Source organism: Canis lupus, chromosome 31 (assembly GCF_048164855.1).
Source record: "Canis lupus baileyi chromosome 31, mCanLup2.hap1, whole genome shotgun sequence".
NCBI lineage: Eukaryota > Metazoa > Chordata > Mammalia > Carnivora > Canidae > Canis > Canis lupus.
The window spans coordinates 31,069,241-31,083,093 of NC_132868.1; the positions used below are offsets into that span (position 1 = coordinate 31,069,241).

Sequence of the window (13,853 nt, forward strand, 5' to 3'; positions counted from 1 at the left end):
TTCTGGCAAGGCTAAACAGAGTTATGTTGTACTCTACTGAGATTCATCAGCTGGGGAAAATTAGAGTTGTTTAATTAATTTATTTATATTATTATTATTATTAATTATTATTATTATTGAGAGGGGGAGAGAGAGAGTGGAAGGAGGGGCAAAGGGAGAGGAACAAGTTCATGCAGACTCCATGCCCAGCATGGCACCTGACACGAGGCTCCATCCCAGGACCCTGAGATCATGGCCTGAGCTGAAATCAAGAGTCAGATGCTTAACTGACTGAACCACCCAGGCACCCCAAGTTCTTCAACTGATTTAATGCATTGTTTTCAAATGTGTTGACTATGTTCTTTTGAAAGAAAAATGAACAACTGTTTGTTGTGGAGCATTTGCCTCTCTTCTGAGTTTATCAGTGTCCCCTCCAGGAAACCATTGGATCCTGCTGTCCTCCAATGTTACCGTGTCACACAAAGATTCCTCCAGCCTCCTTTACCTGTGGGGCCAGAGGAGTGGTAAAGTGCTAGGTGCATTTTGCAACCGATTACTGATGCCATTATTGTATCTCTCTTACTCTCCTCCAGTTTCCACTACTTCAATGATTTCTTATCTCACACCTTTCTTTGTTCACATTTCTTTGCCTCCAGCCAGCTTCCTTCTGCCCTATGGAGCCCTCTCCAGTTGTGAACAAGGTACTCTAACAGATGTGGTTCATTCTCAGGTCAACATTCTTTTCTTTCTTTTCAAACCTGAAAATATAGTTATCTATAGTGCTATTTCTAACAACTTTAAAGCTGAGTTATTATTCATCTTTCTTTTTCACTGCAAAGAATGCTCTGAATTTAATACTTCTTTCCCACTGTTATCTTAATGTTTTTTTAAACTATGCTTACTAATTTTTTTTAAAGATTTTATTTATTTATTCATGAGAGACAGAGAGAGAGAGAGAGGCAGAATCACAGGCAGAGGGAAAAGCAGGCTCCATGCAGGGAGTCCGACGTGGGACTCGATCCTGGGTCTCCAGGATCATGCCCTGGGCTGAAGGCGGCGCTAAACCACTGAGCCACGTGGGCTGCCTCTAATTCTTATTTTTCAAAGTTTCACTTGTCATTTATAAAACCTTGTATTTCAGCCAAAAGAAACCCCACAAAATAATGTCTATAAAAATAGCAAATAAAATATATTAACATTTAACACCATACATTAGATATTATACAAAAGATACTTTAATAGCCTATTATACGTAAGAGGAAACATGCATTGAGAAATTAAGACCTGCGCAAAACATGAAGTCATGGTGCTGGTATTTGAGCCAGTGGGTCAGGTTCCAGAATTCCAACTCTTAAATTTTACTTTTAACTGCAAAGGTATGTACACATGTCCATGACTCCACTCCTGTTCTTCAAAAACACTGAAGTCTAATTCAGAAGGAAAACTCAAATTCAGCATATCAGATACACCTGTAATAAACTTTCTTTCCCACACAATCCAGTCTTCATATTATTTCTTTTCTCAATGTCTGATCATTCACTCGGTTAGGAAAATTCTAAAATGTCATTTTTTAGGGTTACTCTGACATCTCCCCTTATTTCATTTCAGGCCCTCTTTTATTCTTAACTGGGCTTTTTTTGTCTCTAATCTCATCTGTATGAAATCTTCCACTGCATGAATCCTATACAGTCTTTCTGCCCTCGTGTTTTGGCAATCTGGACAGTAATTTTGGTGCCGGCCTGACCTATCACTGGCTTTCTGAGTAATACGGTGCCTTATTGCTTCTCTACTAAGAAATCTTTTTAAATGTGATATATAGAGTCTTAATAGTTCTTTTCATGAAGAATAAGGATGATGTCTTTATTTTCCTCACCCCCTAATATCACTGTTATAGAGATCAAATAAGAGAATATATAGAAATGCCATTTAAAACCTTATAAAGTACACAAATATGCTTTTATATGCTGCTTAGATTGAATATTCAGAAACAAACATTTTCCTTGTCTCTTCTCCTTCATATTCATCTCATTGTCTTGTTACTCACCTAAGAATGCCCCTTCTTCACTCTTTTTAGTGACTTGGTTTTATTCTCCTTTTTCAACTTGATTGAAAAACTTTCATTCACTTGTTAGAAAGTGTTTTTTTTTGTTCTCTTTTTTTTTTTTATTAGAAAGTGTTTTATTATCACTTAGCTTTTTAGCCTTATATATAAAATCTGTCCCATTTCTTCCTTCCCTTTTCCAGGAAATTCCTTCCCCCATTAATTTCTGTTGAAAGCTAATTAACAATCCTTCTCCTCAATACTGCACCTCTAATTTATTTTCTTATTCTAATCAGCTAGCAACTGTTATACACTGTGTCAGCTTTCTGGTCAAGGAGTTTGAGTCACTGGTCTGTTTTTTTAGAATGGGAGTTCTGCGTTTCCTAGAGATTTGGGGACTCCTCCTGTCACTATCATAACCTTAGAAACTGCTGTTTAAGTTGCTCTGAATTGGAGTCAGGAATCTGGGTTCAAATCCAGTATTTTTTTTCACTTCAAATAATTAGGCAAATCACTTACTATTTCTGAATCTTAATTCTTTCAACTGGAAGAAAAATCCTACAAAGGCCGAGTTCTTAGAGTGAAAATGAGGATTGAAGGAATATTTTCACATGAAGTATATGACTATGGCCTTATATTAAAGGTTCAATTAATGTTGTGTATTTTACTTTACCTTTATAAAGAAGAAAGATACTGAAGCACAAAGACATTTCTGTTTGATCTATCCATGGAAGAAGTTTTGTTTGTTGTTTTCCTTTTTTTTCAAATGAAGGAGTATTAATATAAAAAACCTAATTTTTTTTTCAATAAAATATGGCCTGGGATATGGAAATCTCTGTACTTGGCCTCCTAAAATTTCCTCTACATCTAGTTCACCCTATGAAGTGAGACATGTCTGCAAGAACCCTAAGATTTACTTACATAAAATTATGTAATATCAAAAATATTTCAGATGGCATTCAACCACTTTATATTTATCTACATGTATATATACACATATGTGCATAAATAAGTTTATTCACTTATAAAATGATTTGCTAACACTTCTTGATCTTAAGCAATTTGTTAAATCTTGGGAATAGAGAAAATGAATACATTGTTCCAAACATAGATAGCTTAATATCTAGTAGGAGAGACAGATAGACATTACCTCTTTTTCTCTCCCTCTCTTTCTCCCTGTCACCTAGCGATTATTCATTTATCTTTCTATCCATTTATTGACTTATCTATCAGTTGCTCATCTATTGATTGATCTATTAAAATTTAAAAGAAAACAGAATATATAGGACCACAGCAGAAAAGCAGTTAATCAAGTTTAAGGTCAGGACAGAGTTCCTAGAGGAGGTGACTTCTAACCTAAAATTGGAATGATGGGTAGCAATGTGTGGAGGCTGTATACACCCTAAAGACTGTAAGAAATTTCTAAAGGGCTTTGGACAAATCCTAAAGTTGATAATTCCATTTATTTAGCCTTTAATTTTGAGAAATTTCAAATGAAGAAATGTTTTAAGTTTAGTGCAATAAATATTGTATATTTCTATATTTCTTACCTGTATTCACTCCTTGTTCATGTTTGGCCACACTTATTTTCTCTTATTTATTTGTTTCAAGTATGTATGTATTGGTGTATGCGTATAAAAATATATGTATATGTAACATATTTACATATGTGTGCATATAGTTACACATCTTCCTCTTTTGAAGAATTATTTTAAAGCATATTCAAACCTTGTGCCATTTAACCTTTACAAACTAAAACTCTAAATAATATGTGTCTCCTAAGAATACAAAGGACAGTATACAAAGAATCCTCTTTCAGTTTTCACTAGAATTCCCCAATTGTTAACATTTTACTAATATGCTTTGCAGTTCTCTCTGTATATATAACTCATATTATTTTTTCTGAAACATTTGAGAACAAGTTACAAAGATGATGGCCCTCAAACTTCAGTGCATTTCAAGAAAACAGATTCTCTTATGTAACTGTGGCCAACTGATAAAAATTTCCTGATCTGATGCATTACTATTATCTAATTTACAGAGCTTAATCAGATTTCACCATATGTACCAATAGCGATCTTTAAAAAAAAATCTATGATTTTTTTATCTTGGGATCGCATATTACATTTAGTTGACATATTGCTGTAGTTTAATGTGTTTGTCTTTCATGAACTTGCTTATAGGAACCTACCAATATAACCCTGATACTGACATTTTTTAAAGAATGTAAGACTGCAGGGCTCCTGGGTGGTTCATTTAGTTCAATTTTAGAGTCTTGATTTCAGCTGGGGTCATGATCTCAGGGTGTTCGGATTGAGCCCAACATCAGACTCTGAATGCAGTCCCCTTGGGATTTTTTTCCTCTCCCACTCCCTCCACCCCTCCTTCTGCTCATGTGTATGTACTCTTTCTAAAATAAGCAAATAAAATCTTTAAAAAAAAATAATTGTAGAATAAAGCTCAGTTTTGGGTGGTCTGATGTTGCAGTTCCACAGATGCCATTCTGTATTCTTCTCAGTGCACCTATCTAGGGTCATGTGATGCTGTTCTTTCCCACAACTAGTGGTACTCACTTTGATTATATGCTTCTCCACTATACTGCTTTTTCCTTTATGACTTATAAGTAACTTGTGGGACTACCTTGCGGCTTTATAAATTATGTTGTTTTCCATCAAGCTTTCATCCACTTGTTACTGCATCCATTGATGGCCCTTGCTGAATCAATTTTTTTAATTAAGGATTCCAAGTAGTGATTTACTATGTCTTTCATTGTACTTTTCTTTGGCATCCCACTCAAAGGATGAGGTTTCCTTTATCCTCTAATTATCTACTAACCTATGCATTTATGGACTCATGACTTCACATTTTATTAAATTAGCTTTAATGTGTTATGATCATTTTTTAGTTTTGATAATAGTTCAGATTTATTCACTAGGAGATCCATCAAAATGGGTGGTGTGCCATTTTGAGAAACCTTTAGTGCTATGCTTATACATTGGCTCTAAAAAGAGGGTGGGAGGGGCTTTATTTAAAATATTTGCTGATTTTAATGGTGTAAATATTCCTACCATTGATAATTTTAATCTACCATCACTAAACATGAGCTTGGAAAGACAGATTTACAGTCTCCCATTATAAGTGGCCTATAAATAAAATTGGGAAGATACCTATAACCTACTCTCACAAGTCAGTATAAGCCAAGTCTAACATAATGCATGTCTCCATCATTTTTTATAGTTTCTTTACTTTCTGGTAAACAAGATGTTCCAGGCTTATCTTGTATTATTCCTTTCCGAGCTCTGGAGTCAGCCATATCTTCAGGGGGCCTTAGGCTAACTGGTCCAACTTGGTTGACTCTTTTTCCACGCATTTCTCTGCCTCACCCAAGCTAGTCTAAGAATGACCTATGACAATGATAAAAGCAAAAAAAGAGAGGAAGCCCACATTTGCATGTGCTTTCTAAGCTTCTTGCATTATATAAGCTATGATCTCGGGATCCCTGGGTGGCGCAGCGGTTTGGCGCCTGCCTTTGGCCCAGGGCGTGATCCTGGAGACTCGGGATCGAATCCCACATCGGGCTCCCTGTGCATGGAGCCTGCTTCTCCCTCTGCCTATGTCTCTGCCTCTCTCTATTTCTCTCTCTGTGACTATCATAAATAAATTAAAAAATTAAAAAAAAATAAGCTATGATCTCAATATCAAAAACAAGTCATAAAATCAAGCCCAGTCTTCCGAGGTAGAATGAATTGATTCTCCTAAAGTGAGAAGGCATCATAAAGTTACATGGCAAAGGGCATGGACACAGGAGGGGTGAAAAATAATTGTTGACCATGGTTCAGTCTAAGAAATAGCTATGTATTATTGTCTGATCATTGTCTTAACTATATCCCAACGATATTGCTATACAGTGTTTTCATTATCTTTGTTTTTAGAAATTCTATAATTTATCAGTGTATATCCCTATCACTCAAGAAAAATTTTAAAAGCCATATATAAATAATTTATATGTAAATAAGTATATATGTATATGTTTTATATTAGTTTTCAAATAGAAAGACTGCTTTTTTCAATATGGCAATTAATTTTTAGTTTTATTGCATGGTGATTAAAGGTGGTTGTTCATATTATTTTGCCAAATTAATTTATATTTTTACATGTGGCTTATATGACAAAATATTTTAGCTATTCCACATGTTTTTAAAAAGAAGCTGTAATCTTCATTATCTATAAAATTTATTATTTATATTGTTAGGTCTTTTATAGATTTGTTTTTCTTCATCTAATTAATATAACTTGTATTTAGAATTATGAGTTGAATTTTTCAATTATTTATAATTTTGTCCATTTCTCCTTACATTTAAAAAAATTCTGATTTATGGATATTATTAATTTATTTGCTACTCAGATTTCTTTTGATTTTATTATCTTTTAAGATTTTATTTTGTATTCATGAGAGACACAGAGAGAGGCATAGACATAAGCAGAGGGAGAAATGAGTGAGACTTGGTCTCAGGGATCATGAGCTGAGCCAAAGGCAGAAGCCACCTAGGTGCCCACTACACAGAGTTCTTAATTGTTATGTTTTTATTATCAAATAAAACCATTAGTATAATGAAGCCCCCATCTTTATTCAGCTAGCTTCTTTTTAATTTGAATTCAAACTAAATAACAGATCACAGTCCCTTCCTTTTTATTGTTTACATTGCTTACCATTTATTCTTAATCTTGTATGAATCATCCCTCCAAAACTTTTTACAGAAAACAATTGGATTTTACTATGTAATCTTATTGTTTTCATTTAATAGGAGAATCAAATCCATTTATGTATTGTATATATGTATTAATAACACGAGAATGATTGGTTCCTATTCTCTTATATTTTTATATGGCTTATGCTTCATTTACTAAGCTTATATTTATTCTTTCTCTATGTCTTTTGTTAATATTATTTTAAATTTTGCTTTGGTATTTAGGAAGGTTTTTTATCTACTAGTTATATTTATAATAATACCTATTACAAAGTTCTAGTCCTCTTTTACTTTTCTTAAACTTCAAATCTTTTGTCAGTATTAAATGATATATTTTGAATTTAATTTAGTACTTCTACATTAGTCTAACTCTTTTCCATTTTTCCTTTTTTCTCTCTCATTTTCTTAATTTTTAGTGGAATTTTATATTCTAATATGTCATAGCATCATAGCATTTACACAATATTTTTACATCTTTGTTTCCATGTTGTTCTATTTTTAACTTTTTGAGGAAACTTCATACTGTTTTCCAGGGTAGCTACACCAGTTTGCATTCCCAACAGTGTGAAACAATATCTGTCATTTCCTATGTTAGTTAAGTTTAGTCATTCTGACAGGTGTGAAATGGTATCTCATTGCTGTTTTGATTTCTTTTTCCCTGATGGTGAGAAATGTTGAGTATCTTTTCCTGTGTCTATTAGCCATCTGGATGTCTTCTTTGAAAAATGTATATTCATGTCTTCTTCCCATTCCTTAACTAGATTATTTGATTTTTTTGGTGTTGACTAAGTTGGTTTTGCTAAATTCTTTATAGATTTTTTATACTAACCCTTTATCAGTTATGTAATTTGCAAATATATTCTCCTATCCTGTAGGCTGCCTTTTAGTTTTGTTGATTGTTCACTGTACAGAAGTTTTTTATCTTGATAAAATCCCAATAGTTTATTTTTGCTTTTGTTTCCTTTCATTGAGTTTCATAAAAATATTTATCCACTTATGTCTTGTGGAAGAGGAAACTGAGGATAAACAGGATATTCTGTTCTTCATTATACAATATATTTTACCTGGAGCCTAAGATCAAAGAATTTCATCTTTATCTTTAACATCGAATAATTCAGCTAGTATAGGCCTGACAGTTGATCATCTGGGCCAATTTTGAGATAAGCAGTAATTTTTAAAAACATATTTTTATCAGATACTCCAATTATACATATACTAGATATTTTAGCTTGCATTATCTATCATTTTCTGTATGACATCTTTCACTTTTTATTCTTGTTTTAATTATTTTTACATTTTTTATTTTTATAATTTTAGTCTGATCTGTTTTCTCTTAAGAAACCTGAAATTCACCATTTATTTCTGATTTTATTTTGTTCTTTTAATTTTTTTTAATTTATTTAACTCACATTAAGTTTTTTTTTTTGTTTTGTTTTGTACATATCTTTTTAAAGTTTTTGAATTTCCAGTTTGAGGTATTTTTGCCTAGGTATAAATGGCTGTTTAAAGAGATGTAATTTAGATTGCAATAATATTGTTTCAGTTTTCGTTTGCTCTTGGTTGCTCTTTAGGGATAATTTTTAACCCAAGAGAAGTGGCTAACTCCTGGACTTGGGCAGGAAAAATACAAGATTACATGGAACATCTTGGTCCATGAAAGAAATAAAGATGTGACTGAAAAATAACGGAGACATTATTCTCTGAACTAATAGTAATAAGATTCTTAGTAGGATTGCTAATTGTATTTCTTAATTTAAGTGTGCTCTCTTTTGTTGGCAAAGTGAAGTACGGGTTCTTTAATCAACTGTGCCATTTTGAAGAATTGAATTTGTATATTTTCTGATTTTTTATTATATTTTTAAATTTTGTTTCTGCCTGATTCTTCATTCTCAGCTTTGTTTCCTTCTTTTCTTTTGCCATCACACCTACAAAGGACACTTTCCCTATTCAAGTAAACCCAATTTTCTGGAGGTAATGCCTTTCCTACATTTCAAACTCAGTTCCTTTCTTTTGATTCCCTAATTGTCAATATCTGAACCTCTACATACTATATCTATTCCAAATATTTACGTTGTACTCTTGTTCTGCAGATAATTTAATATGGATCTCAACACTCAAAATATCATGCTCAGCAAATCCTCCTATTTCCTATGAAGTTTCCACCTAATCCATGAATGGTCTTTGGACTATTTTCCTACTATCAACATAAGTGTAAGCTATGAGTAGTTTGACTTATCATCTTTGCTCTATATGTGTGTATTTTGTGTGTGGAGGGCTAATGGATTTCTGCAGCCACCCTTGAAAACTTAGATTATGGAAACCTAGAAAACCTAGATTATTGTGGTTTTGAAATATTGCTCTGGCTAAATGTATGAAATGGAAGATGAGGGTAGTGATGCCCTAGGGCAGAGTAAAAGTTTCAATATATTACAACAATTAGAGAAATAAAAAAAAATATGGCCAGAACATACAATGTTGTCTGAAATTAGATAACTTAAACAAAAGAAAAAAATTATCAGTCACTCCTTGGCTAGTTTGGAATTAGTGATTAATGAGATGATGGATATCCAGAAAATACTCTGATATGAGAAATTCATTATTGGTTTATCTGGAAGGGACACTACCTGTCTCAACTCTATTTGTACACAGTAAGTCAATGAGGAATTTAAGCCAGATAAAAACAAATACCTATTTTTATGATATGCCTTCTATGGAATTCTATGCCAAAAATTATTTAGAAATAATATATTTAATTTCCACAGTAACAGTATAATTAGTACTAATTTGCAGATGAAGAAATTGTTTCTCAGAAAGGTTAGGTTTTAAATATTATGCTCATGGCAAAATAGTAAATAAAAAGTGAAGAATTATTAGAAGTTAAATCTAAGTACAATTATATTTTAAAGGTAAATTAAAATACTAGCAAATAAATAAATACTTTGCTTCACACAAGTTGATAGACAATAGTAAAGCCAGTAAATCTGAGTTTGTAACTTTCATTGCAAGAATTTCCACATCTAAATTGCAAACAGTATTTTGAAAGGTACATCACAGCATCTTGACATTTTAGTGACTGTCTATAGTACACTTTTCACCCAATCAAGACATGTTAGAATGGGTTTCACCACAGGAAATAGATTAGTTGATTAGGTCAAGCCAGGTCTAGGCAATTCCTGTTTTACAATAAAAGAAAACACTGTGATTTTCTTAACTTAAGTGGATATTGACTTCTACTATGGCGAAGATCAAGATTTATTATCTCAAATGATAGTCAACAGACTGGATGACAACTATTGACTTGGAGGAAATCACAGCAGGCCACTGAACCACCATTGAACCTAAAGAAAGATCTTCTATGTCTCTCACAGCAGGATAAGGCCAATCTTACATCAAGACGATAGACCTTGCCAGGGACAAGGGCTATTAAAATGTCTTTCCATTTATTTGGTTTGTGATGTTCCTCTAATATCTCAGCACTTTAAGGCTGAGAGCAGTTAACTGTAGTATTAGAGTCAGAGATGAGAATGTCCACAGTGATAGGCACATCTTAATTCCTTAGTAGAAATATACTTTATCAGGCATTCAAAATGTTCTCAGTTAATAATGATATAAGTTTAATAATAATAAATAAATAAATTGTAAAACTCATTTATACATCTTTTAGAGTGTTTAATTACCAATAACAGTGTACTATTTCATAAAATATTATTAGATAAAAGGCTATTTTTAAAACTGGAGACAGAATAAAAGGTAAAAACATGTAAACATCTTCTTTATAACTTATACACACAAACCTGACAAATGTAGACCAAAAAATAAGCCTCAATGGAGCTAAATCAAGTAAACACTTTATAGCCATCATTGTTTTTGCTAAGAAGGAAATATAGCATTCCTATTGTCGAAAGGAGGCAAAAAGACAAACTCAAAAATACTAGGCAATAATCCATACACTGTATAGCAAAACATGTAAAGCAAATAGATAAGTAAGAACAAAATGGAAGAAGTGTAAAAATGAGTATGGTAGGCTGAATCCTAAGATAACCCCCAAGATTCCCCATCCTTGGTATAGACATACCTTCTTCCAGTTACTCAAATACTAACATGCTGCTGTGAGGGGATTTTGCACATGTAACTAAAGTATTAGGGTCCTAACCCAGCTGACTTTAAGATTAGAGAAAGTGTTCTCAGTGGAACTAACCTAACTGGATAAGGCCTTAAAGAGACTAGGCTATTTCTGGAGAGGTGACCAGCATATGATGCGTGACTCAACGCAAAAGAAATTCTTCATTTCTGGCCTTGAAGATAGAGTTAATGACAAGAATTGTAGTCTCAAGAAGCTGAGAGTAGCCTTGACCAACAGGCAGGGAGGAACTAAATTCTGACAGCAAGCAACCTGAATAAGTTTGGAGAACACTAATTTCCAGATGAGAACAAAGAGAACCCAAAGAACAAAATATAAGCCTGTTACAAGTGAAGGCAAAGGAGCGGTAGAGAAGGGAAGCTGACAATATAGATATGACACATGATGACTGACAGGGCAAGGTCCAGAGGAAAGGCAGTGGGGAAAGAATTGAGATCGATGTAGAGGGATTGCATTTGATTAGGACAAGTAACTCTCCTTCTCTGAGACTAAAAAAGATTAAAACAAGGACTAATTTATATAAATTTGAATTTGAGGGGTGGAGTGGGTAATTGAGATGCTGAATCACTCAGATTTGATAAGCTTAGGTGTTACCTGAAGTAGAAGTCTGTTTTGTTTTTTCTTTTTTGCCTTGAAAATGAATGCTGTAAGGATGGGTTGAACCCCTGACTAGAATGATTTGTTTTTTAGAAATATGACTAAGGAGTTTACCAAGAATAAAAAAGAAATTGTCAGGAATGCCTGGGTGGCTCAGTGTTTTAGCGCCTGCCTTCAGCCCAGGTCGTGATCCTTGAGACCCCGGATCGAGTCCCACATCAGGCTTCCTGCATGGAGCCTGCTTCTCCCTCTGCCTGTGTCTCTGCCCCTCTCTCCTCTCTCTCTCTCTCTGTGTCTCTCATGAATAAATAAATAAAATCTTAAAAAAAAAGAAATTGTCAAATAGACTCAAAAATCAAACTGAGGTTGTAGACCAGAAATTTAAAAAATATATATTTCTCACTGTGAAGAAAATTAAATCTCATTATGTATATATTGAATGTCAACCTATTAACCACAGAGGAGCTACTTAAAATAAAGCAAAATAAAAATTTTAAAATCTCCCATAAAACGAATATTTGTTGGAAGAGTGTTTACTGAAATTGCTTTTTTGAAATCACCTTTTTGCTTGAGAGGTGTTAAGAAATTGGAGGGCTCTTGAATGTAGGACCTAGTACCTCTTTAAACACCATCAGTATGATCTGAATAGCTGAAATGGAAACAGATCAGTTATCCTTTATTGACCCTAGCATCCCTTTACTGCATCATTTAGAAGAAGAGCTGTTTATTTAGATACATCTTGCAATAAATTTAGGAGAGAATTTTAGGAATTTTGAGAAGAAAAATATATAGACTCATCCAACAACAATGCAGTGTGAATTGAGGGTTATATCATCCTCCTTCCTTGCACATGGTTTATCGTTGAGGAGCTTGCAATTGCTCTGGCTTTATGCAATAAATATTTATTGAATTCTGACTAAATTCAAAGTTCTGAACTTGGTCCAGTGAAGACATAAAAAAATGAAAAAAAAAAAAACATCAGAAGCCAAAGAAAACCAAAAGAAAAACAAATTTTGTAACAAAACAAATAAGACAACAGAATCTCTAACATCAGTATACTCGAATCTTAGTACACGATTCTATGGAAAAGTGCTGGGAAAGGAATGAAACTGAGATCAGACAGGAACATATAGTTCTAAGTTCTCAAAAGGTCAGAACAAGCTGGCTAAAAAGTAAAAATTGAATTAATTGTGTCTAGTTAAGTACAGAAAGGGGGAAAGAATAGGACATGGAAAAGAAAGAAAGGCTTGGAGAAAAAAAAGAATATGGTCCCTAAACATCGTGCATTTGGAAAATTAAGAGCAGAGGGTGTCTGTGGGAGGTGAAGCAGTTCTATATATCAGTTGGGATCAGATTGTAAGATTCTTGGGCTATTTTAAAATGCTTTAGAACTTACCTAAGAAGCAATGGTACTGAAATGTACACTGATTTTTAAGCAGTACTGATATTATCATATTTGTATTTTAGAAAGAGTATCCCAGCTGCAGTGTGGAGAATGAATTGAATGTTGTTAGATTGGACTACTGGACGTGGATTAAGAGTTTGATACAGAAATTCATTTACAGTATGAGGGGTTATAGTGGCCAGAATCTAGGTATTAGCTAGGGAGATAGGAAGAAGCGGAAAGATTTGAGAGAAAGGATTTGGTACCTATTTTAATGTAGGAATGAAGATTGGGAGTGCAGAGGTGAGAGTGGGTAAAAATAATAACTGGATGTCAGAATAGCAGGTGAGCAAAGGAATTTTCAAGTTAGTGAAAGCATAGAAATATTATTATATAACTGCTATCTATTGTAATGGGTTTGCTATCTTAACATCTAAAATTTAGTTTCAGGGGATTGTACATGTTCTCAGCATTACAAAGGCTGAGGCTTCTTGAAAATACATGTTTTAATCTTTGCCAGTGCTTTCCCCATAACATTAGGGGTGATCAAAACACATTTCACTATTGTTACATTTGAGGTGATAGATGATATTTTTATTTTATTTCAAAGAAATATTTATGGATAGTTTCTATGATTGTTAGTTTTCGTTATTTCTTCAGTATTGTTATTTGCTTTTTCATATGTTTTTTTTCTCTGATTTTATTGACATTGCATTTTGACATGTTGTTAGTCTTGATATTGCAGGATATGGGGAAAAGAGTATGAATGTGCCTATTAGTTCTCACTGTTTCCAGAACATTGATCTCAATTAACAAGGTAACAGGCTGTACTCTCCCTATGCCTCATCAAAAAAGATTAAAATATTGGTTAATTATAGCACCAATAAAACTATCAATACTCAATATGCAGCACAATTATTCTCTAGTTGAGAAATCTAAAAAAAATTTCCATGAGGAGTCATT

At 33.3% G+C, this 13,853-nt stretch overlaps 1 long non-coding RNA gene across 2 annotated transcripts in view; it reads left to right on the forward strand.

Moving 5' to 3' along the window:
- LOC140622253 (uncharacterized) overlaps nucleotides 1–13,853 on the forward strand; it is a 196,669-nt gene that overhangs the window by 92,227 nt on the left and 90,589 nt on the right. For both annotated transcript variants that reach the window (XR_012022006.1, XR_012022005.1), the window contains exon 2: nucleotides 8,859–8,979. This is a non-coding gene — a long non-coding RNA (uncharacterized lncRNA). The remainder of the gene's footprint in view (nucleotides 1–8,858; nucleotides 8,980–13,853) is intronic.